We start from the raw sequence: 22,978 nt of genomic DNA, 5'->3' as shown, positions 1-22,978 counted from the left end.
AAATATTTTTTTAAAAAATGAAACAGATCAACAGTGTCACAACACTGCTCTTCTGGCTGCAACTGGCCTACTGAAAAGGCTCTACTCCACCAGGGCCACTCCACTGGTGCTGCTCTGGACGTGGGGCTTGCAGGCCACAAATGCAGTGTCTCCACTCAAAGAACAGATTATAGCCTTTGCAAGCAAATGAATGCTCCCCTTCTGGACATTCTGTTGAAGAAAAATGAACATCTTTTCTGAAGACTGTCACATATTTTCAAGATTTAAGAAATTCACTTTACATTAGGAAAAAAAGGTAATGTAATATTATTACAATGTAATATTATTCAGTGATAAAAATGTAACAAGTACTGATACATGCTACAACACGAATGAACCTTGAAAACATTATGCTGTGTGAAAGAAGACAGATACAAAAACAAAGATCACATACTGTATGATTTCATTTATATTATGTGTCCAGAATAGATAAATTCATAGAAACAGAACGTGGATTATGTTGTCAAAGCATGGGGGGAGAAAGGTGTTGGGAGTTACTGGGTTTCTTTTTTGAGGTGATGGAAGTATTGGAATTAGGTAATGGTGTTTGTTACACAATATTTTGAGTATACTAAAAGTCACTGAATTCAACACTTAAAAATTATTAAAATGTTAGCTTTTATAATAAGTGAATTTTTATCTTAAACAAAATCTTTAAAAAATAATACACAGAGTTTTTTTTTAATTTTTTAAAAGATTTTATTTATTTATTTGACAGACAGAGATCACAAGCAGGCAGAGAGACAGGCAGAGAGAGAGGAGGAAGCAGGCTCCCTGCTGAGCAGAGAGCCCGATGCAGGGCTTGATCCCAGGACCTGAGATCATGACCTGAGCTGAAGGCAGAGGTCTTAACCCACGGAGCCACCCAGGCGCCCAATACACAGAGTTTTATATGTGACTTCCATTTCACAGTAGATTCAGGCACTAGGGAAACAAGCTAAATAATAGCAGGTGGGAGCAACAGAACAAACCCAGAACAATTGGACTGACCTTCAATAATAACATAAAAAGGTGACTGTGCTAGATATCAGAAAGATATAACAGAATACCCTAAGAAGTGTGTGCTTTAATAGTAAGAATATAATGTTTTCACTGTTTTGTCTGTCAGCGTTTGATTATTTTCTGACAAGCAGATGTACCACTTCTTTAAGTATATTTAAGGTTCTCACTTGAGGTTATATAGCTAACGGGGGAAACTAAAACAATTCAGAAAAAGACTGAAAAGTGCAAGGTTGGACTCACACTTAGATATTGGCTCCAAGGAATAAGTTCCAAATATCTGGGTTTGGAAATGAGCACAATATCCGTATGTGGGTGTAACATGAAGATTTTCCTATTCGTTCCTATATTTATGTTTCTTTAAATATTTTCCCTCTCTCCCCCCCTTTGCACCTTTTCCCTCCCATACTTCATTTTTGCTCTTTCCTCTCTTTCTGTTTCCCACCCGTCTCCTTTTTGTTTTCTTGGTTTCTTTCTTTGGCCCTTCTCTGAGGGTCTGCATCTTCCCTTATCCGTTCCCATGGAAGATGCTCTTGATTCAAGTAGAAAACAGTAGTTCTTAGGATGAGACCTTGGCTGCTCTGACATTGCTCACAGAGGAAGTTACTCTTTTCTAAGCACAGGCAAAGGAAGTCAGTGCTGCTTCCAACCTTAAAGACATCAAAGTTTGTAAGGGACTGTACTATAGGAGATAGTGGGTGAAACTCCTGGCTCCATCCATAATTTGGATAATGGAACTGTAAACATAGGGAGAGGAGATTGGGGAAATTGGAAGAAGTGGATCCTTTCTTCTTGTTGTTTATTTCAAAGGACAGATGTTTGCAGCACTATGGATAGAAGTGGATTGGATCGAGGGTTAGCTCCTGGAATTGTCTGATACCATAATTTATCTACAAACTGATTCAGTCTTTGAGAGTCTGTATGCTAGATCAGGAGTCAAATGTGGAAGTTAGAAAGACATGAAAGAACTCAGGAAGATTGATAACTTTGATAATTTTTTTGTATTTGATAAATAACAAGGTATTTTATGAATTACAAGGTAAAAAGAAATTGTTTTATTATGAATGTGTTGACTGATACATAGATTTTTTTTAAAAAAATCTGGGTTTTTTTCAGCATAACAGTATTCATTGTTTTTGCACCACACCCAGTGCTCCATGCAATGCATGCCCTCCCTAATACCCACAACCTGGCTCCCCCAAACCTCCCACCCCCCATCCCTTCAATACCCTCAGGTTGTTTTTCAGAGTCCATAGTCTCTCATGGTTCATCTCCCCCTCCAATTTCCCTCAACTCCCTTCTCCTCTCCATCTCCCCATGTCCTCCATGATATTTGTTATGCTCCACAAATAAGTGAAACCATATGATCATTGACTCTCTCTGCTTGACTTGTTTCACTCAGCATAATCTCTTCCAGTCCCATCCACGTTGCTACAAAAGTTAGGTATTCGTCCTTTCTGGTGACTACGTGATCATCTATAACTTGAGTTACCCCAGGTCTTGCCAGCCTGAGGTATATACGAAGGAAGTTAAAGGTACATTTTGCATTGTTTATATTTACCCTACTTGCTCATGTAGGACCTCAGATTCCTAAAAGATTTGCCCTAAAGAATTTCTGAGAATCTACACAGCATCCAATCAGCTATAATGAGCTGTTCTTCTGCTGGCTTCCTCTCCTGAGCGGGCAGCTGTGTCCATCAGTGTTGCCTCATTCTTCGCTATACACTGGCAATCTCCACCCCTGCTTCTCCAGCCCACCACTGCTTCCTGTTCAGTACCTGAGTCTCAGTGATGGCTAATTCATGTGTCAACATGATTGAGCTAAAGGATACCCAAAGAATGAATAAAACATTATTTCTAGATGTATCTCTGAAGGTGTATATGAAAGAGATTTGCATTTGAATTAATAGACGGAGTAAAGAGCATCCACCCTTTGCAAAGTGGGGCATCATCCAATCCATTGAGAGCTCCAGTAGAACAGAAAGGCAGAGGAAGGGCAAATTCATGCTCTCTCTTCTTGAGCTGGGCCTCCGTCTGGCCCTGCTGCCTTTGGATAACCGAGTTCTCGGTTCTCGGGCCTTCAGACTCAGACCAAAGTATTCCATTGGCTTTCCTGGTTCTACAGGAACCAGGAAACAGTAGTGGGAACATATAGTATTTCTATTTTTAATTTTTTGAGGAAACTCCATACTGAGAAACCTCCACAGTGGCTGCACCAATTTACATTCCCAACAATATTTCCAGAAGGATTCCTTTTTCTCCACATCCTCACCAACACTTATTTCTTGTCTTTTTTTATTCTAGCCATTCTGACAGGCATAAGGTATCTCATTGTGGTTTTCATTTATATTTCCCTGACAATTAGTGATATTAAGTATATTTTCATGTATCTCTTTGCAATTTTACATCTTCTTTGGACAAATGCCTATTTAGGTCATCTGCCCATTTTTATTTGGGGTTGGTTTTTGTGGGTTTTGTTTTGTTTTGATGTTGAGTTGTATAAGTAAGACTTTTATATATTTTGGTTATTAACCCCTTATTGGATATATTATTTGCAAATATCTTCTCCCATTCAGTAGGTTACCTTTTTGTTTTCTTGATGGTTTCCTTCACTGCAAAAAAGCTTTTTATCTTGTGTAGTCCTGATAGTTTATTTTTGCTTTTGTTTCCGTTGCCTGGAGAGACATATGCAGAAAAATGTTGCTAAGGCCAATATAAAAGAAATTACTGCCTTAGTTTTCTTCTAGGAGTTTTATGATTTCAAGTTTCATGTGTAGATGTTTAATTCGTTTTAAATTTATTTTTGTGTGTGGTATAAGAAAGTGCTTCAGTTTCATTCTTTTGTATATAGCTGTTTAGTTTACTCAGCAGCATTTATTGAAGAGGATATCTTTCTTGCCCTGTATATTCTTGTCTCATTTATTGTATATTAAGTGACCATATAATCATGGGTTTATTTCTGGGGTTCCTATTCTGTGCAATGATCTATGTGTCTATTTTTGTGCCACTAACATACTGTTTTGATTACTACAGCTTTATAAAATGTGTCTTGAATCTAAAATTGTGATACTTCTAGCTTTGTCCTTTTTCTTAAGATTGCTTTGGTATTCATGGTCTCTGTGCTTCCATACAAATTTTAGTATTATTTGTTCTAGTTCTGTGAAATATGTTATTGGTATTTTGATAGAGATTGTATTACATCTGTAGATTGCTTTCGATATGGATATTTTAACAATATTAATTTTTCCAATCCATAAACATGCTACATCTTTCCACCTGTGTATGTTGTCTTCAGTTTCTTTCACCAGTGTTTTATAGTTTTCATAGTACAAGCCCCTTAGTTTTTTGGCTAAGTTTATTCCCAAGTATCTCATTATTTTTGGTATAACTGTAAATGGAATTATTTTCCTAATTTCTCTTTCACAGAAATGCAAATAATTTCTGCATATTAATTTTGTATCCTGCAACTTACTGAAGTCATTTATTACTTTTAATAGGTTTTATATGGAGTTTTTAGGATTTTCTATGTATAGTATCATATCATCTGCAAATACTGACAGTTTAACTTCCTTCTTACTAATATGGATGTCTTTTTTTTTTTTCCTGTCCATTTGCCATAGCTAGGACTTCCAGTACTATAATGAATAAAAGTGGTGAGAGTAGACATCCTTGTCTTGTTCCTAATATTAGAGGAAGGGCTCAGTTTTCAGCATTGAATATGATGCTGTGGGTTTCAAATATGGACTTTATTATGTTGAAATCTGTTCCCTCTAACTCCACTTTGTTGAGAGTTTTTATCATTAATGGATGTTGAATATTCTGAAATGATTTTTCTTCATCTATTTAGATGACCATATGATTTTTACCCTTTGTTTTGTTAATGTGGTATATCACAATGATTTGCAAATATTGAATCACCCTTGCATCCCTGGAATAAATCCCATTTGATCGTGGTGAATGATGCTTTTAATGTATTGTTGAATGTGGTTTGCTAATATTTTTTTGAGGTTTTTTAATCTGTGTTTATCAGGGATATTGCCTTGTAGATTTTGTGTGTGTGGTATTTTTGTCTGGTTTTTGTATCGGGATAATACTAGCTTTATATAATATATTTAGAAGATTTCCTTCTTCTTCTATTTTTTGGAGTAATTTGAGGAGAATAACTATTAACTCTTCTTTAAATGTTTGGTGAAATCCATGTGTCAATCCATCTAGTTCTGGACTTTTGTTTGTTGGTAGTTTTTGATTACTGTTCAATTTGGTGATTAGTAATTAGTCTGTTCAGATTTTCTAGTTCTTTCTGATTCAGTTTAAGGAGATTGTATATTTCTAGACATTTATCCATTTCTTCTACTTTGTCCCATTTGTTGGCATAGGCCATTGTCACCAATTTAATAGCCATTTCAATATATGCCTAAATTTCTTTGGAATCCTTGCTGGATAGCTATTTGGCAGAGTATGTCAATAAAAATATGTACATAATAAAGTTACATTTATTTGAGATGAAAATTACAATATAGTTTGTGGTCTAATGGAAAAGTAAACATTGAAAGTAAGCAGAGTGTGAGATGTAGGGTAATAGCAAAATCAATTTAGAAGACTGGCACACATATATATAAATTTATTAACCTATGGCAGGAAGTTCAGACAATCCTTGGCAAGATTTTCAAAAAGAAAAAAAAAACCATACGAACTGCTTGTCTCCCTCCCACTCTAACACTCCTGTGATTGCATCTGAGCTCCCTGCCCACCCACATATTACAGTAGTTCTTAAAATGGCTGTACATTGAGAAGATCTGGGAAACTTTAAAAACCACTCATTCCTGAGCCCTACACCAGAAGTTCTGAAGTAACTGGTTTGTGGTTAGGTTGTTTTTAAAGCTCCCCAGGTGGTTCTAATATTCAACTAGGGACTAAGCACTGTACCTGGCTTTGGGAGGAATTTAAGCCTAGACTGAAGAATTAAAATGACTTCTGGTGCAGAGCACCCTGACTTTGCTGGTTCTTACCTCATTCTTCAGTTCCAAACACTGGGCTTCTGCCTTTTCCCGACACAAAGTGCCCCACCTTATTCTTTCTTCCCTGCTTTGTTCTCTCCTTCCTTCCGTGCTTCCCTCCTTCCTTCTTTCCTTCTTACTTTCTTACGGAATCCTGCCTCATTGGGTCTATGGGTACTGCTGCTACATGATTTCTTTTCTGGATTTTCACAAATTACTTATTCTTAGATCATTTCACACATGTACTTCCTGGGACTACTCTGATACAAACCCCTAATTTGGGTTACCTCCTGTTGCTTTTCACTATACTTTGTATATCATGTTCTACCCAGATAGTTATTCATTTGTTTGCAGCTATATTCTTCATCATAAGGTTTGAACTGTCCCTAGGGGAAGTGGCCTACCCCAGACCTTAGCCAGTTCTCCTTCTCCTCCTAATGTGCAAATAGTTTTTCTCAGCTTGATGGTGTCATTTTATAGGATTTGTAGTTAACGTTGTCAGAGAAGTATAGAAAAAACTTCCCAGGCCAGTGGAAGTTTTGAAAGTACCTCTTTAAAAGCAAATTGGGAGAGGGGGTCCCTAGATGGCTCAAGAGGTTGAGCAGTGGACTCTTAATTTTGGCTCAGGTCACGATCTCAGAGTCCTGGGATCAAGCTCAGAGTTGGGTTCTGCACTCAGTGGGGAGTTTGAGAAGTCTCTCTTTCCCTCTCTCTTCCCCTTCCCCTACTCATGTGCATATGCTCTTTCTCTCTCAAACAAATAAATAAATCTTGAAAAAGAAAAATAAATTGGGGATTGAGACTTCCAGAATGAGGAGCTCTGCAAATCTTCTCCCCAACAAAACAACTATATAATTAGAGAAAATTACTTTTAAAAATCATCTAATATCTCTTGAAATTTTCCTAAAGGCAGAAACTTTTTTAAAAAATTTAATTTTTTTCAGTGTTCCAAAATTCATTGTTTATGCACCGCACTCAGTGCTCCATGCAATATGTGCCCTCCATAATACCCACCACCAGGCTCACCCAACCCCCTAACTCCCATACCCTCCAAAACACTGTTTGTTTCTCAGCTTGGTAAGCCCCAAATACTGGGGCCTTGCTTACTCCTTCCCCAGGTGCTTGAACCACTCCTAGAGAGGTTCCACATTGTCAAAGGCAAGTTGAGAAGATCAGAGCCTACCATCCCTCACTTCCAGCATATGCACGTATTGCTGGGTGTCATTCTGGGAGAATCAGGCTATCGTCCCTGCTCCCAGCTGTAATGTGATTCAGAGAGTCTGTTCCTGAGAAGGGACAGGCCAGAAGGACAAAGGGCACCACACCTCTGCCTGAAGGGACTGAGTTTATCTGGAACAAAATGTAGAAATTCCATGCTTAAGGGTATTGTCTGAAACAAAGAAGATTTTTGTGGAGAACAATTGAGAGAATGCTGTTAGCCCCATGACACTGGTATTAACAAGAAAACACAAAAGCTATAAATAATAGCACAAAAAGGGGTGGGGCATGAAGCTATATAGTAGTAATGACAAAACATTTCCAAATTAACTAGAATCAGTTTAGTAAAAATCTGAAGTAGATTTTAAGAACTATATTGTAATCTGTAGAATAACCACTAAGAAAATAACTCAAAAATAAAATTAAAAAATTATTAAAAGAATTAAAATGTTACATTATAAATGTAATGTAATGTAATGTAGCTTAATATGAAAGATAACAATAAAGAGGAAGATAGGAATAAAAAAAAACATACGAGATTTAGAAAAAGCACAATGGTAGATGTGGATCTAAACATATCTCACATGAAATATATAAGCATACAGATCATGAATGTGAATGAGTCTATAGAACATTCTACCTAACAACAGAATTTTTCTTCCTTAAGTGCTCTTGGAACATTTTCTAGGATAGACCATATGGTAGGCCATAAAATAAGGCTCAATAAACTTAAAGGGATTGAAATCATACAAAGTATATTCTCCAACCAAAATGGAATGAAACTAGAAATTAGGAATCATTAGCAAGGAAATTTGGGAAATTCACAAATATGTGGAAACTAAACAACACACTCCTAAATAACCAATGGGTCGAGAAAGAAATCACAAGGGTAGTTAGAAAACACTTTGAGAACAATGAAAATGAAACTATGAATAATGATATGCCAACAAATCAGGTAGCTAGATGAAAGGAAGACACAAACTGATGAAACTCTCTCAAATAGAAACTGAAAATCTGAATAGAGCTATAAGAAGAGATTGCATTAGTTATCAAAAAACTTGCCACAAAGAAAAGTTCAGAACCAGATAAGGTACTACCGAACATTTATAGAAGAATTAATGCCAATCCCTCAATCCCTCATATACACTTCCAAAAAAGAAAGATGAGGGAATATATCCCAAATAATTCTATGAAGCCAGTTTTAGCCCAATACCAAACACAGATGAAGATACTACACAAAAAAGAAACTGCTTATCAATATTCTTTATGGATGTAATCACTAAAGTCCTCAAAAAAATAACAACAAACCAAACCCAGTGACATATAAAAATAATTACACCCCATAACCAAGTGGGATTTATCTTAGATGCGGTTGGTTTAACACCTGAATATCAATTAGTGTAATACATGAAAAGAGTAGAATGAAGGACAAAGATCAATCATCTCAATAGATGCAGAAAAGGCATTTTACAAAACCAGCATCTTTCAGTGATAAAGTTGAAATAGAAGGGAATGTCCTTTACCTGATAAATGGCTTCCACAAAACCCTATAGCTAGCATCACACTAAGATTTGGAAGAAGACAAGGATGTCCACTCTTGCCACTTACATTGCACATTATACTAGAAGTTCCATACAAAGCAATTAGGCAAGAAAAAGAAATAAAATACATCCAGATTGGACAGGAAGAAGTTAAACTATCTCTATGTGCAAATCACATAATCTTAAGTCTAAAAATCCAATGGAATCCATTAAAAGACTATGAGAATTAATGAGTTTAATAGGTACATTCTTCCAGTAAAAATTCCCTGACATGAACAGAGTGTCCAATGATTTAATTCAGTACTGATCCTAACTACCCAGAGTTAGTACAAACCCCAAAAGTAAACAGCTCACTCCCACAAGACTTCCCTCACTTTTAAACACCAGCCTTACCTGGGGGCTTCAGACTACCCACACTTCTGTCCAAAAGACTAAAATTTGGGGGTTACCATGACCCCCTACTCAGGTTTCCTAATTTGCTAAAACAATTCACAGAACTCAGAAAAGTAGTATACTTATAATTATACTTTTCTTATAAAGGGTATAACTTGGGAACAGACAAATGGAAAATGCTCATTAGACAAAATATGGAAGTGGGACAAAGAACTTTCATGCTGTCTCCAATAGGATGACCTGCTCAGCACATCAATGTTTTTATGAATCTAGAATCTTCCCAGATCTCATGATTGAAGAATTTTTATTGAGGTTTCATTATAGGCATGATTGATTAAATCATAGTCCACATGATTGAACTCAATGACCAACCCCTGCCTCCTTTCTCCAGAGACTGGGGGGTGGGGCTGAAAGTTCCAATCTTCTAATCATGTGTGTGGCCATCTCCTTCCTTGAAACTATCTGAGGACCCACCATGAGTCATCTTGTTATCATACTTTCAGATATTATTATGGATAACAAAAGATACTCCTATCACTCAGGAAATTCTAATTCTTTTGAGCTCTGTACCAGGAACCACTAATAAAGACTAAATACATAACATATATTTTTATTATAGCCACATAAGTAATGCATTAAAAGAGCATTAGAATTAAATAAGTTTGGTAGAGTTGCAGGATACAAGATTTGTATTAAAAAATTAATTTAATTTCTGTATCGTAGAAAAAAATAATCTGAAAATGAAATTAAGAAAACAATTCCACTTATAATAACATCAAGAACAATAAAATAGGTATAAATTTTAAAAAATTAAGTGCAAGTCTTGTACACTGGAAAATGCAAAACCTTGTTGAAAGAAATTAAGGGAAATCTAGAATAAATACAGACATTTCATTTTCCTGGATCATAAAACTTATTGTTAAAGTGGCAATACTCTCCAAATTATCCACAGATTCAGTGAAATCTCTGTCAAAAGCCCAATTAGATTTTGTGCAGAAACTGACAGTGTGATCCTAAAATTTATATAGGAATCCAAGAAACCCATAATAGCAATCTTAAGAAAGAAGAATAAAAATAGAGGACATACTACAAAGCTACAGTAATCAAGACAATATGGCATAAAAATACAAATATAGATTATTGCAATAGAAATGGGAGGCCAAAAATTAATCTTTACATTGTGGTTAATGCATTTTTCATAAGAACGTCAAAACAATTAAATGCGGGAAAGAATAGCTTTTTCATCAAATGCACTGAAACTACTAGATATCATAAGTAAAAGAAAGAGGCTGGACTCCTACCTCACACCATATATGAACATTAACTCAGAATGAAAACTAAAATTAAATACTAAGACCATAAAATGCTAAGAACAAAACACAAGAAAAATCTTAGGACCCTTGGATTTATATATAAATTTCTTATAAATGACTCCAAAAGCACAAGCAACAAAAGATAAACTGAATTTCATTGAAATTAAAATCTTTTCTACATGAATGGATACTATCAAGAAAGTGAAAAGACCTACAGAATGGGAGAAATCTTTGCAAATCATATACCAGTCTTATATCCAGAATTTATAAAATACCCCTAAAACTCAACAATAAGAAGATAAATAATCCAGTTTTTTAAATGAACAAAGGATTTGAGCAGACATTTCTCCAAAGAAGATACACAAATGGCAAATAAGCACATAGAAAGATGTTCAATATTACTAGTCGTAGAAAAATGAAAATCAAAACCGCAACTAAATATCCTTTTAGACCTACAAGTATGGTTGAATTGTGCCCCCCTAAAATTCTATGTTGATGTCCTAACCCCAGAATATGACCTTATTTGGAAGTAGGGTCAATGTAGATGTAGTTTAGATGAGATCCAGAATAGGGTGGCCCCAAATCCAATATGGCTAATGTCTTTATAGAAAGTGGAAATTTAGACACAGACATGTACACTGGGAAAACACCATGTGAAAAATAGATATATATTTCCAGTAGCCAAGGAGCTACAAGAAGCTAGAAGAGAAGTCTGGAACAGATAATTCCCCTAGGCTCTTCAGATGGAACATGATCCTGTGGACACCTTGATCTTGAAATTCTAGCCTCCAGAACTGTGGGAGAATTTCTGTTTTAGCCACTCAGTTTGTAGTACTTTGTTACAGCAACCCTAGCAAAACATTACATCTGGATATAATAAAAACATCAACAATTATAAATGTTGGTGAGAATGTGAAATGTGATGTGAAATGTGGAGAAATAATTTAGCATCCCTCAGAATGTTAAACATACAGCTACCATCTGATTTGGCAATTCCTCTTTTAGATACATATCCAAGAGAACTGAAAAAGGGTGTTGTTGTTGGTGGTGGTGGTGGGAGGGGCAGAGGGCAAGGTAGAGGGAGAGAATCTCAAGCAGGCTCCACACCCAGCACAAGCCTGATGTGGAGCTTGATCTAACAACCCTGAGAGATCATGACCTGAGTGAAAATCAAGAGTTGGACACTTAACCAACTGAGCCACCCAGATGCTCCTGAAAATGTATATATAAACAAATACCTATACTTGGGTGTTTATAGCAGCATTATTCAGAATAGCCAAAAGATGGAAATAAGCCAAGTGTTCATCAAATGATGGATGAATAAACAAAATGTGGTATATCCATATAATGGAATGTTATTCAGCCATACAAATGAAGTATTGATGCATGCAACAACATGGATAAACCTTGAAGATGTTATACTAAGTGAAAGAAGCTGGTTATAAAAGGCCACATACTGAATGATTCTGTATGATATGCCCAGAACAGGCAAATCTACAGAAACAAAAAGTAAATTTGTAGTTTCATAGGACATGGTAGTGGGTGGTAGGGTTGAGGGGCACGGGATGTGTTGGGAAGGAATGGGGTATGACTTAATGGACATAGGATTTTTTTTTGAGATGTTGAAAATGTTATAAAGTCAGATTATGGTGATTCTTGCATAATTTTGTGGATACACTAAAAAACATTGAATTGTACTTTAAATGGCTGAATTTTATGATATGTGAACTATATTTCAATAAAGACATTTTTAAAAAGACAGACCCTGAACGTGAATTATCCACTTGATCCCTCCCTGCAATCCTGATGTACAGAAACCAAAAGAAAGTATAAAATAATGTTGATTAAAAAAAAAAAAGAAAAGAAAGCTAATTAGAAAACTCCCAAGACATGCTAGTTATAAGAGGTCTGAATTATGTAGATATATGCATGGCAGTGGCTGTCTGTTACAACAACATTATTATTCTTGATATTTTGGAAAATACTATGTGTGTTAGCAAACCAAATAGTTTGCGCTTCAGTCAGGTCTTATGAGTGCACAACTCTAGTTCTTGGAACACTTTGTATATGCTAACAGTATTCAGTCTGAAAGACCCTGAGTCAGCCCTTTGACTTCTGTGGACCTCCTCGTTGTGTATGAGGGGGAGGTATCCTAGATAATCTCTAAGACCTCCTCTTATCCCAAGTTTCTCGTGTCCCATTCATCAGTCTAAGAAACGAGACAACAACAGGAGAACTGGGGGACACTAGAATCCCCTGGGGGAAACATGTTTTATATGATACTAGGCCCTACCACCAGGAATCCTATTGGCACTGGTGAGCCCTAGAAACTGACCTTTTACAGAAGCATGCCAAGCAGTTGAGAAATATTGGCAGGCTCTGGAAACCAGTCACCCACAAGAAATCAGGGACCCTTTTCCCTTCTGTGTCTATGAGCTAAATGGACACCTCAGTTGCCATCTGTTACTTCTATCTCTAAACCTCTTTATTTAATCTTTTTAAAGTTAGTTAATATCACCATTAATTTGCTTCTTTTTATTTGCCAAACATATGGAGTGGACGGTTGGGATATTAAAAGATCCTACTAATTCCACTTAAGCCCTATAAGTATTACTAATCAAGAAATAGCTACAATTTTATTTTTCACCTGAGAATGGGACTCATGGAAGACCAAGGAGGTAGTATGTTGGTTACATAGGTTTGTAGTCTATTATGTGACATTATAGTTCTCCTTCCTCTGGACAGAAGTTTATGTTCCCTGGGGTGGGATGGGGAGTACAGCATTTTGAACAGAGATGTCATAGAAAGGGTTAAAAGGAAGTGGGTGGGGGATACCAGTGGTAAGACTTCCATTGACTAAAATAGCTTTCAGGCCTTAGGGGTAGCTTTGCTCAGACGCCAGAAAAAGGATAATGCCTTACCAAGAGCCACTGACCTGCCTTAAAAGATTAAAAGAGATTCAGCTTCATCTGAACCATCCCTCCTATCCAAAGAGAAGGAATTCAAGTTGTTACAGTCTACCTTTAGACCCTTAAACAATAACCAACATGGCCTTTACTGTGCTCAAGTACTGTTCCAAGAGTTTTGGCTGCACAAACTCAGTTAATCTTCACCATAGGCTGACAGATAATCATTTCTATTTTAAACATGAAGAGATTGAGACAGAGAGGCTAACTAGTTTATAAAGATTACAAAACTCCAAGACTGGAGAGAGGGATATGAATCCAAGAAACAAGGCTCCAGTCTATGAGGCTTAAACACTAAACTTCAGTCTTGTTCACCAGAGTTAACTAAGGAACAGAATACAGTGTGCTTGCCGTTCCTGGACTAGTGAAATCTTTATCAGCAGGATAATATTTTGCAAATTTGTCTTTAATGAAAAGAGCTTAAGGTTTAACGGGTAAAGCATAATGCTAACTTTGATCTATTAACTGAAACATTGTTCTTTGAAGAATAAAGGGATAACTCAAATTCTATTAGGAGTGAGTGACTTTGAAGAACTTCTTGTAATCAAATATTTTTCTCATCATTATGTGTCAGAAAATGACCCTTAGTTAAATATTGATTTTTAGAAGAATATATTTACACTAACCTAAACACTCCAAGTTTGAATTCTGTACCCTCCAATCCCACTTAGGGGCTCAAGAGCTTCATAATTGACCCAATAGTAGAAAGTGAATTCAAAGGACTAGACTTTTGTTGGTATTGAAATTACTACATACCAATAGTAAGAAACCTTTTTCAGGGGTGCCTGGGTGGCTCAGTGGGTTAAACCTTCTGCCTTTGGCTCAGGTTGTGATCCCAGGGTTCTGGGATCGAGCCCTGCACTGAGCCCCACATGGAGCCCTCTCTGCTCAGTGGGGAGCCTTCTTCCCCACCTCTCTCTCCCTGACTCTGCCTACTTGTGTTGTGATCTGCCAACTTGTGATCTCTCTGTCAAATAAAAGAAAAGAAAAGAAACTTTTTTCACCTGGTGCTTTTTGTTCAGGGACTTCTAGGAATGAGCAAATTGTTGGACAAAAGATGTAGTCCATCAAAAAAAATTTTTGCTGCTTTTCAATACTTCATTTTTGGAGGAACCCGGTCATTCAGTAGGTATTCTTTAAGCACCTGCTCTGCAGAGAGCAATATAATAGCCATTGGAAGGACATGAAGATGAATCTTGTCCCCTAGGAGCTCATTGTCAAGTATGGGAGACAAGATTAAAAACTGAAAAACAAGACACAAGAGTAGATGATGGTACAGAGTAATACTACTAGTGACCATCATTGTTCCAAGGGGGACATAGGTTGGAAAGAGAACTTTTAGTTCAACTCAAAAGGACACTGAAGGTAGTATAGGATTGGGACATACAGAGTTGAGGAGAAAGACTGAGCCCTTTTAACTGAATCCTGGGAGTGGTTTGAAAGCTCTAACAATAAGTGGTTATAAAGCAGGGACTTTGTGTCTTACGTGATCACATAGTCCCATGCCAGGCACGAACTGGAATGAGTGAGGGGGGAAGGGTGGCGGGAAGGGAGAGCCAGTCATTCCGATCTCTAGGGGAAAAGGACAGAAGTGCCAGCTGATCTCTGCTTGATCACTCTGGTGACCTCACTGGATTACAAACTCTCAAGTTCGGCACTTCATTTAGGATGGAACATGGTCACCTCTGATGAATGACAAGAGAGTGCATGCAAATGACTAACAAATTACCTTTCCATTGTGAACTGGCACTACATCCTCAACTAGGAGAATAGTGTCAAATACATGTGTGTAAAATTAAACAATAAGATTGTTGAAATGACAAAACTATTATCTTGAAAACACTGAAATAAATTATAATATTATAATAATAATTTGAATAGTATTCAAATGATGAGGTGTTGAAAAGTGATGGGATCAATCATGGGAACAGAACATACTTAGATTAATTAAATATAGTCATGTTCTTTCAAAATGCCTGCCTTTTGCTCTTCTTAGAAGATCGTGACATGTTGTGTTCACAGATCTGTCCTGGGGAACCAATATCCAAACCTAATATGGCCACCCAAACAACCAAGAACTGCCTTCCCCTCCCCCCACGAGTCAAAAAGGCAAACCCCTTGATGGAAAGCACTGTAGCGAATTAAAAACTAATCTTCTTTCTTTAACTAAGGCATTGCTTTTTGAAAGATTTTTATTGAAAATGGTGAGTACTTTTTCTGAAATTGGATATCAGTCCTCACTAATTTGTTTTAACCTACAGAAAACAGTAATTTCTTTATTTTCTCACTTTTGTTGCTTGTCTTTGCCAAATGCTTTCTCTTGGCCATGTATGGCAAATGTGTCCCCAATCCTCTGTGCAGACATTTTTCAGCTCTCTGAAAGCTGGGACGAGATCAGTCTTTGACTTTCCCTCTCCCTTGGCAAATAGAACCAGAAAAGCATCTTTACACATGTCATTCTGGTCGCAGTATTTCCAGTGTTAGCATAGAAGCAAAAGGGGTAAGAGGTTAGCTAATGAAAATATGGATTTTTTTTTGATGATTTACCACAAATTAGAATACCTTTACAGACCAAGTGCTGCCCTGGAGGCAATCAGGCACTTATTTGTTGACCTGTGCATTAACCGGCACATTTTTCTGGGCGAGAAATTGTCTCTTTGCCAGCATGGACACTTCCAGGTAAAAATGCATGGCAATTTAACTGGTGTGATTTGAGAAACTATGAGATGTTTCCTACACCTAAGATTATTTTCCTTGCCCACCTCTTATACTGCCTGAGGCAGCATCGTTATAGACTTGTTCTATGAATTAACGAGCGTATGAACCAATCCCCACAAGAGTTATGGCACATTGTAAGAGTGTCCGTACTCTTTGGCTTCATTTTAGCTTATCAGTTCTTAGTTACTCCCTGGTAACTTTCCAAGGTACAGGCACTTTGGAAATTCGAGTTTTTATGAATGGGTACCTGAGACACTGTCCATTACTGCAAATGTGGGTGAGGTACCATAGAGGATACAACTGTACTGGACTAGGAAAAGAGAAAGAGAGCCTATAGCCATTGTTAGCTCTCTAGACAAACTAGTTTTTTAGTTACTGCAGTAACAAAGTATTCACAAACCGGGTGGCTTAGAACAAAAAGGTATTATTAGTCTCACAGTTTCAGAAGACAGAGTTCACAATCAAGGTGTTGACAAGACCATGAAGTCTTCAAACGGTGCTGGGGGTGCATCTGTTCCAGGCCCTCTTCTAGCTTCTGGTGTATCCTCAGGTGTTCCTTGGATTATAGGTGCCTGTCTTCTCCCTGTGTCTCTCCATATTCTCTTCCCTTTGTATCGCTATGTCCAAATTTCCAATTTTCATAAGGATGCCAATCGTATTGGATTCGGGCCTACCTTAATGACTTCCTCTTACTTGATTACTTCTATAAAGTTCCCATTGTCACAAATTAGGTCACATTCATATGAATCTGGGGAAGGACACAATTCACTCTATAGCAGAGGTGTGTACAGGCGCTGGATGGGGGTCTGAGGAAGAAAGTATATGAGGAACTTGAAAACAGAACTCACCTGATTCACAGTATGCCCTGAGCTGGCCCTGCCTATTTAGTGACTTTGTGCAATAAGAAGTCTTGGCTAGTTCGGGTGTGACTCCTGGAATCCAAAAAAGTTGGCTGATAGGGAGACTCAGCTGAATTTTATAACTAAGAGAGTCAGGTAATAGTAATGTTCAAAGCAAGTGGGAAGTCAAGAATCTAGGCAGGACAAGGGTAAGACAAGGGTAGAGAAACAGGCTCTTAGAAGCCATGACTAGGTAAGAGATGAGATACCCAAAGAAACATTTTTTCCCTCAACTTTTATTATGAAAATGTTCAGGTATACTGAGAACTTGAAAGAATTATATAAGGAACACCCATATACCCAACACCTAGAGTCTGTGATTAACATTTTTGTGTATTTATTTTATCACGTATCTTTTTAATCATGTCTTTTTATTTTCTGTATTCCCGATGTTTGGGCATCTAGGATCTTGCCTCGCTGACCCTGGAGAGACCGCCACTCTCAGTGCTGCCCAGCTCCTGGAGACAGTAAGGGATTTGCCTGCACGTGTGTCTTTCTTTTGCTAACTAATCAATCCAGAGCCCACATCCCCACTGTCCCTCTAAGGGGCTTTCATACTCAGGGCCACTATTTGTTGTACTCAGCCCGAAGCCAGGTATCAGGCAATCTGAGAGAGCTCTATACCTCAGAACATGCTGAAATTACTCAAACTAGCCAGTCCTAAACCTGTTTAGCCTGCCTTACCTTTCCTTCCCTTGGAAGCCACAATAAAATCTCTTGCCCACATTTTCTGCAGGCTTTCTTTGCCTTCTGACCAGCCCAGGTATTTTTCAATGTTCCTTCTGTGTGCGGCATGGGTGTCTCTCCCTCTTGGGAACTGTGAGGAACAAGCAATCTTTTTAGTGGCAGCCATTTCTTGACCTATTGACCTCACCATTCCTGAATAACAGTAATAGAAATCCTAAATTTTAAAATACCATCTATTAACATTTGTTGCATTTTGTTTGTTTTAATCATCTTTATTGAAATATAATTTGCCTTCAATAAAATTCACCCATTTTAAGCATACAGTTGAGTTTTATAAAAAACAAACAAACAAGAAAACCTGTTAAAAACTACCACCACTTTCACAATACAGAACATTTAAGTTACCTAAAAAAATTTCGTCATGTCCCTTTATAGCCAATCCCATTCTCTCCATCTACCCCTGGAAACCACTGATCAATTTTCCTTCACTATAGTTTTGCCTTTTCTAGAAGTTCATATACATTGTATGTGAAGTTCACATACATTGTATGTGATCTTTTCTGCCTGGCTTTTTACAATGAACATAATTACACTTTTGAGTTTAACTGATTTTGTTGCTTATATCAATAGTTTATTCTTCTTTATTGCTGTGTAGTACACCATTGTATGGTTATGCCACAATTTATTTATCCATTCACCAGTTAATGAGGATTTGGATTGCTTCTAGTTTGGGGCTTTTCTGAATAAAGCTACTATGAGCATTAAAGTACAAATCTTTGTATGGAACATATTTTTTTTCTTTTATCTTGAGTAGATACCTAAGAGTAAGATTTCTAGTTCATATATTAAGAGCATATTTAATCTTACATGAAATTACCAAGCTGTTTTCCAAAGTAGTTGTACCATTTTGCATTTCCACAGCAATGTATGAGAGTTCCAAAGACTGCATCGTTGACAAGACATGGTACTATTTGTCTTTTAAGTTAGGCATTCTGATGGCATTTGTAGTAGTGCCTCCTTGTGGTTTTAATTTGCATTTCCCTAATGACTGATGAAGTTGAGCACCTTTTTAATGTACTTCTTTTACATTTGAATATCTTCTTTTGTGAAATCTGGTACTTTTTGTTCATTTCTTTTAAAATTTTTTAAAAATTCAATTTAGTTAACATATACTGTGTTATTAGTTTCAGGGATAGAATTCAGTGGTTCACCAGTTGCATGTAACACTCAGTGCTCATTACATCAACTGCCTTCCTTAATGCCTATTACCCAATTACCCTATCCCCCTACACACCTCCCCTCCAGCAACTCTCAATTTGTTTCCTAGAATTAAGCATCTCTTATGATTTGCCTCCCTTTCTGTTTTCATCTTATTTTATTTTTCCTTCCTTTCCCCTATGTTCTTGTTTTGTTTATGTTCTCGTTTCTTGTTTCTATGTTTTGTTTCTTAAATTCCACATATGAGTGAAATCATACGGCATTTGTCTCTCTCTGACTTATTTTAATTAGCACAAAACCATCTAATTCCATCCACATCATTGCAAATGGAACGATTTCATTCTTTTTGTTGGCTGAGTAATATTCCTCTGTATATGTATACCACATCTTCTTTATCCATTCATCTGCCAATGGACATCTGGATTCTTGTCCATCATAACCGGGTTGTTTGCCTTTATTAAGCTATGAGTTTTTTAAATACCCTGGATAGAAGTCCTTTATCAGATATGTATTTTGCAAATCTTTTTTTCCCAGTAAAGAAGCAATTCTTAAGTAGGAAATACCTGAGTTCAGGGGAAACAAGGGGCCCCAAATCCAGGCAACTAAGTAACTTAGAGCAACATGTCAGCAGGGAGAATGCAGAGTTATGAGCCTCATTCTGGGCAAAAAGTTCTGGCCCAGCCATGGTTCTTTTATATACTTCTGGTTAGGGAAGAACCACTTGCAGTGCATGAATAGCCCCCTATGCATAATGCTGGGGGTGATTCTGTCTGGCCCACCAGCAGGAAGTACAGTATGCTTTCATATCATTTGTGGCAGAGCATTTGGGGAGCAAGGAGGAAGAGGAAGTAAGTTGAGAGAAAGAGGGAAGGTTAGGAAGAAATTAATACAAACTTGAGCCACGTGGGAATAGTGGCTTCAGTATTCATGGAGAAGGTGAGCTTTCCAAGAGTGAGTCATAATAAGAGAGTAGCAAATTCAGACTCATACTGGGCAAACAGTGATAGTCCAAGGAAATGCTAAATCTGAGGATAATAGGATGGTAAGATGGAGATACATATTCTGAAGTCTAGAGAAGAGAAGGTAGCAAATCCATGGGAACTTGATATCAAGGAAGAATGGGGCCTGAGGGGTCATGACTATGTGACTCGCACTCATATAGTACTTGTAAGTTTGATTCTTCTTCCAGAAATGTTTTAACAGAAAATGCAGTGAGTTTTGTAGACGGAGCTTTAGTCAGTTTCTTATCCTACGGTGTCTTAGTACTGACTTTGTACATATGGAAGTCGGCCAGATCCTGTGGGTGGATCATTAAATTAGAATTCTTTTCTTAGAACACCAGTACCTTAATGTGTGACCTTGACCTAAGGCTAGCCATCAACTTAACAAGATGAATGACCACAGGAGAAAGGCCTTTCTGCCTCTAAAGGACTGTTCTTTAAAAAAACAGAAACAAAAACCAATACAAAAAAGAAAAAAAAGAATGCAATCCTCTTTGGTTTCTACTTGTTTAAAGCGTATGTTATGAGGATTCTAAAGATACTATCTGTGGAGAACTTTGAGCTCCTGCAATAAAAATGTATAAATATAACCAAAGGAATTCTGGTAGACAAATATTGCAAGATTGTATATCAGTCTCTCTATCTATATTCAGATGTTTTTTTAACTTGGCTTGTGTCCAGAAGTATGCATGGAATAGATAGAAAATGCTCACTACTAGATATTTAGTTCAATCTTGTCCTTTAAAACAAGGTCAGAGAGTAGAATCTCCTCAGAGCTCAGGAACCTGTACTGTAAGCCTCCCTCACAATGAGAGGTAAAACTAAGTACAGGTGAACCCTGTGTGACACATATTTTAATGAGAACTTTATACATAATTTGAGTTATTTATATCATGCTTCTTTAAATGAAATGATTGTTGATCAAACTTATTTCAAGTGTTATTCTCATGTTCAAGCTCTGTAGGTTTTATGTAATTATAAAGGGCTTAACATTTTTATGAAACATTGTAAGATATGATTTTGGTTCTAACAGTTTATCTTGACACTAGTATATAATTCAAAGAATGAGATCAAGACACTAATATGAGGGTGCTCGTGGGGCACCTGGGTGGCTCAGTCAGTCAAGCATCTGATTCTTGATTTTGATCCAAGTCATGATCTCTGAGTTGTGGGATTGAGCTGTGTCAGGCTCCGTGCTAAACAGGGAGGCTCCCCAAGATTCGTTTTCTCCTCTTCCTCGTCCCCTGTCCCCTCCCCGCTCCCCCTCTAAAAATAAAATAAAATGAGGATGCTCATGAACTTTGAAGGATAAAAGATCATTTGGATTTAGTGTCTATGTGTGTATTTTTCTCTGTGTTTTATGAGGTGGTTACATAAAAGGGACTTCTAAAATAGAAAAGGATGACAAAAAATGGGCTGAACATTTCAAACAGAGTTCAGTGTGAAATCAGTAGTATATTCAGTGGAGGTGACAGGGAACAAAGATGTAGAGGAGAAAGGAGAAAAAGAAAATCAGCAAGCAGTAAAAATAATGATTGGGGTCAGGCAGTAACAGTAAAATCAAGAAACTTGTATATGATGGAAAAAGCCATGGGTAGCTATAAAAGAGGCATTTGAAATAGGAAATGATGTGCGAGGAGAAGATAATTTTAGTACAGTTAAAGGAGGTAGCAGCTATGGGAGAGAGGATTAATTTTAAATGTGTCCTAAAAGTAAGAGAAATATTTTTTAAAGGGTGGGGAAAGAATGATGGGAAAAGCCTAGCTGAATGTTATATGGCTATTCCAGGCAAAATTCTACATAGAGTATTATGTTCATTTTTGGTCACTATACTTTCACTGGAGCATTGAACCAGAGGTCATTCAAGACACGAGGGTGGTGAGAAAGGGCAGCTCTCCCCCGATGTCTGTAGGTCTGCCACAAGGAAGAAAGATCACATTTGGCTCTATATTGTTCAAAAAAAAAAGAGAAATAGACACAAGGCAAGTTAAAGGGATGCAGATTTTGCTTAACATAATGTTCTAACAGGGGCACCTGTGTGGCTCAGTTGGTTAAACCTCTGCCTTTGGCTCAGGTCATGACCCCAGGGTCCTGGGATCGAGCCCTGCGTTGGGCTCCCTGCTCAGCAGGGAGTCTGCCTCTCCCTCGGTCCCTCTCCCTGCTCATTCTCACTTACTCATTCTCTCTCAAGTAAGTAAATGAAATCTTTTATATATATATATTTAATTTGTTTAATTATATATAATATATAACTATACGTATATTTATATGATGTTCTATTATTATCAAATATGTCTGTAGTGTTCTGACAATTAGACATGCGCTGTAACTCACTGGGCTACTGTAAGTACAGTAATGCTTTCCACCTTTGCAAATATTTAAGTCGAACATATTCAATAACCTGAATAACCTGACTAGCTAACCGAATGGCTTCTTTTACCTTATTAAGGTCCTTTCTGCCTGGAGGAACCTGCGGTTTGCCGGGAGGGAACACAGGGCCTCCCAGCTCCGAGGCCGCCTCAGGCCTTCTCCGGAGGCGCAGCTCCCCGACGCCGCGGCGGCAGGAGGCAGAGCAGCAGACGCGCTGGCGGGGGCGTCCTCCGTGCACACTCTGTGGACCGGCCGGTGTGTTCAGGGTCGGCTCATGCGTTTTACTTCCCCTTTTATTAATTCCGGGCCCCCCGGAAACGTTTTTGAAGGCCTTTTCCGTCCTCGGTGATTATAATGTGAAATCAGGGTCGGAGCAGAAACAAGCGAGCGTTCACACTGGGTCACTGGAGGCGAGTTTGACGAAGACGTTCGCAGAGGTGTGGACGGTGTTTACAGACACCACAAGGGCCGCACCGTCCCCCAGACTCGTGGCGGCGGAGACAGGACTCCCCGGGCGCGAAGATGGCGGCTACGGGGCTGCCCCGGCCCTGCAGAGGGCGGTCGTGCGAGAGGCCGGCCCGGAAGCGGCGCCGGGAGCCGCGCGCGGGGAGCCGGGCCC

At 37.9% G+C, this 22,978-nt stretch overlaps 1 long non-coding RNA gene across 1 annotated transcript; it reads right to left on the bottom strand.

Annotated features, from left to right (window-relative positions):
* Nucleotides 1-45: 45 nt before the first annotated feature.
* Nucleotides 46-22,508, bottom strand: LOC309858583. The gene is made up of 3 exons (XR_014308257.1): nucleotides 22,430-22,508; nucleotides 17,768-17,900; nucleotides 46-210 (listed from the first exon to the last, which is right to left on the bottom strand). It is a non-coding gene; the product is annotated as an uncharacterized lncRNA (long non-coding RNA).
* Nucleotides 22,509-22,978: the final 470 nt, after the last annotated feature.

This window comes from Mustela nivalis (assembly GCF_964662115.1).
Source record: "Mustela nivalis genome assembly, contig: HAP1_SCAFFOLD_2840, whole genome shotgun sequence".
Classification (NCBI taxonomy): Eukaryota; Metazoa; Chordata; class Mammalia; order Carnivora; family Mustelidae; genus Mustela; species Mustela nivalis.
This window is presented reverse-complemented; position numbering and strand designations above follow the sequence as displayed.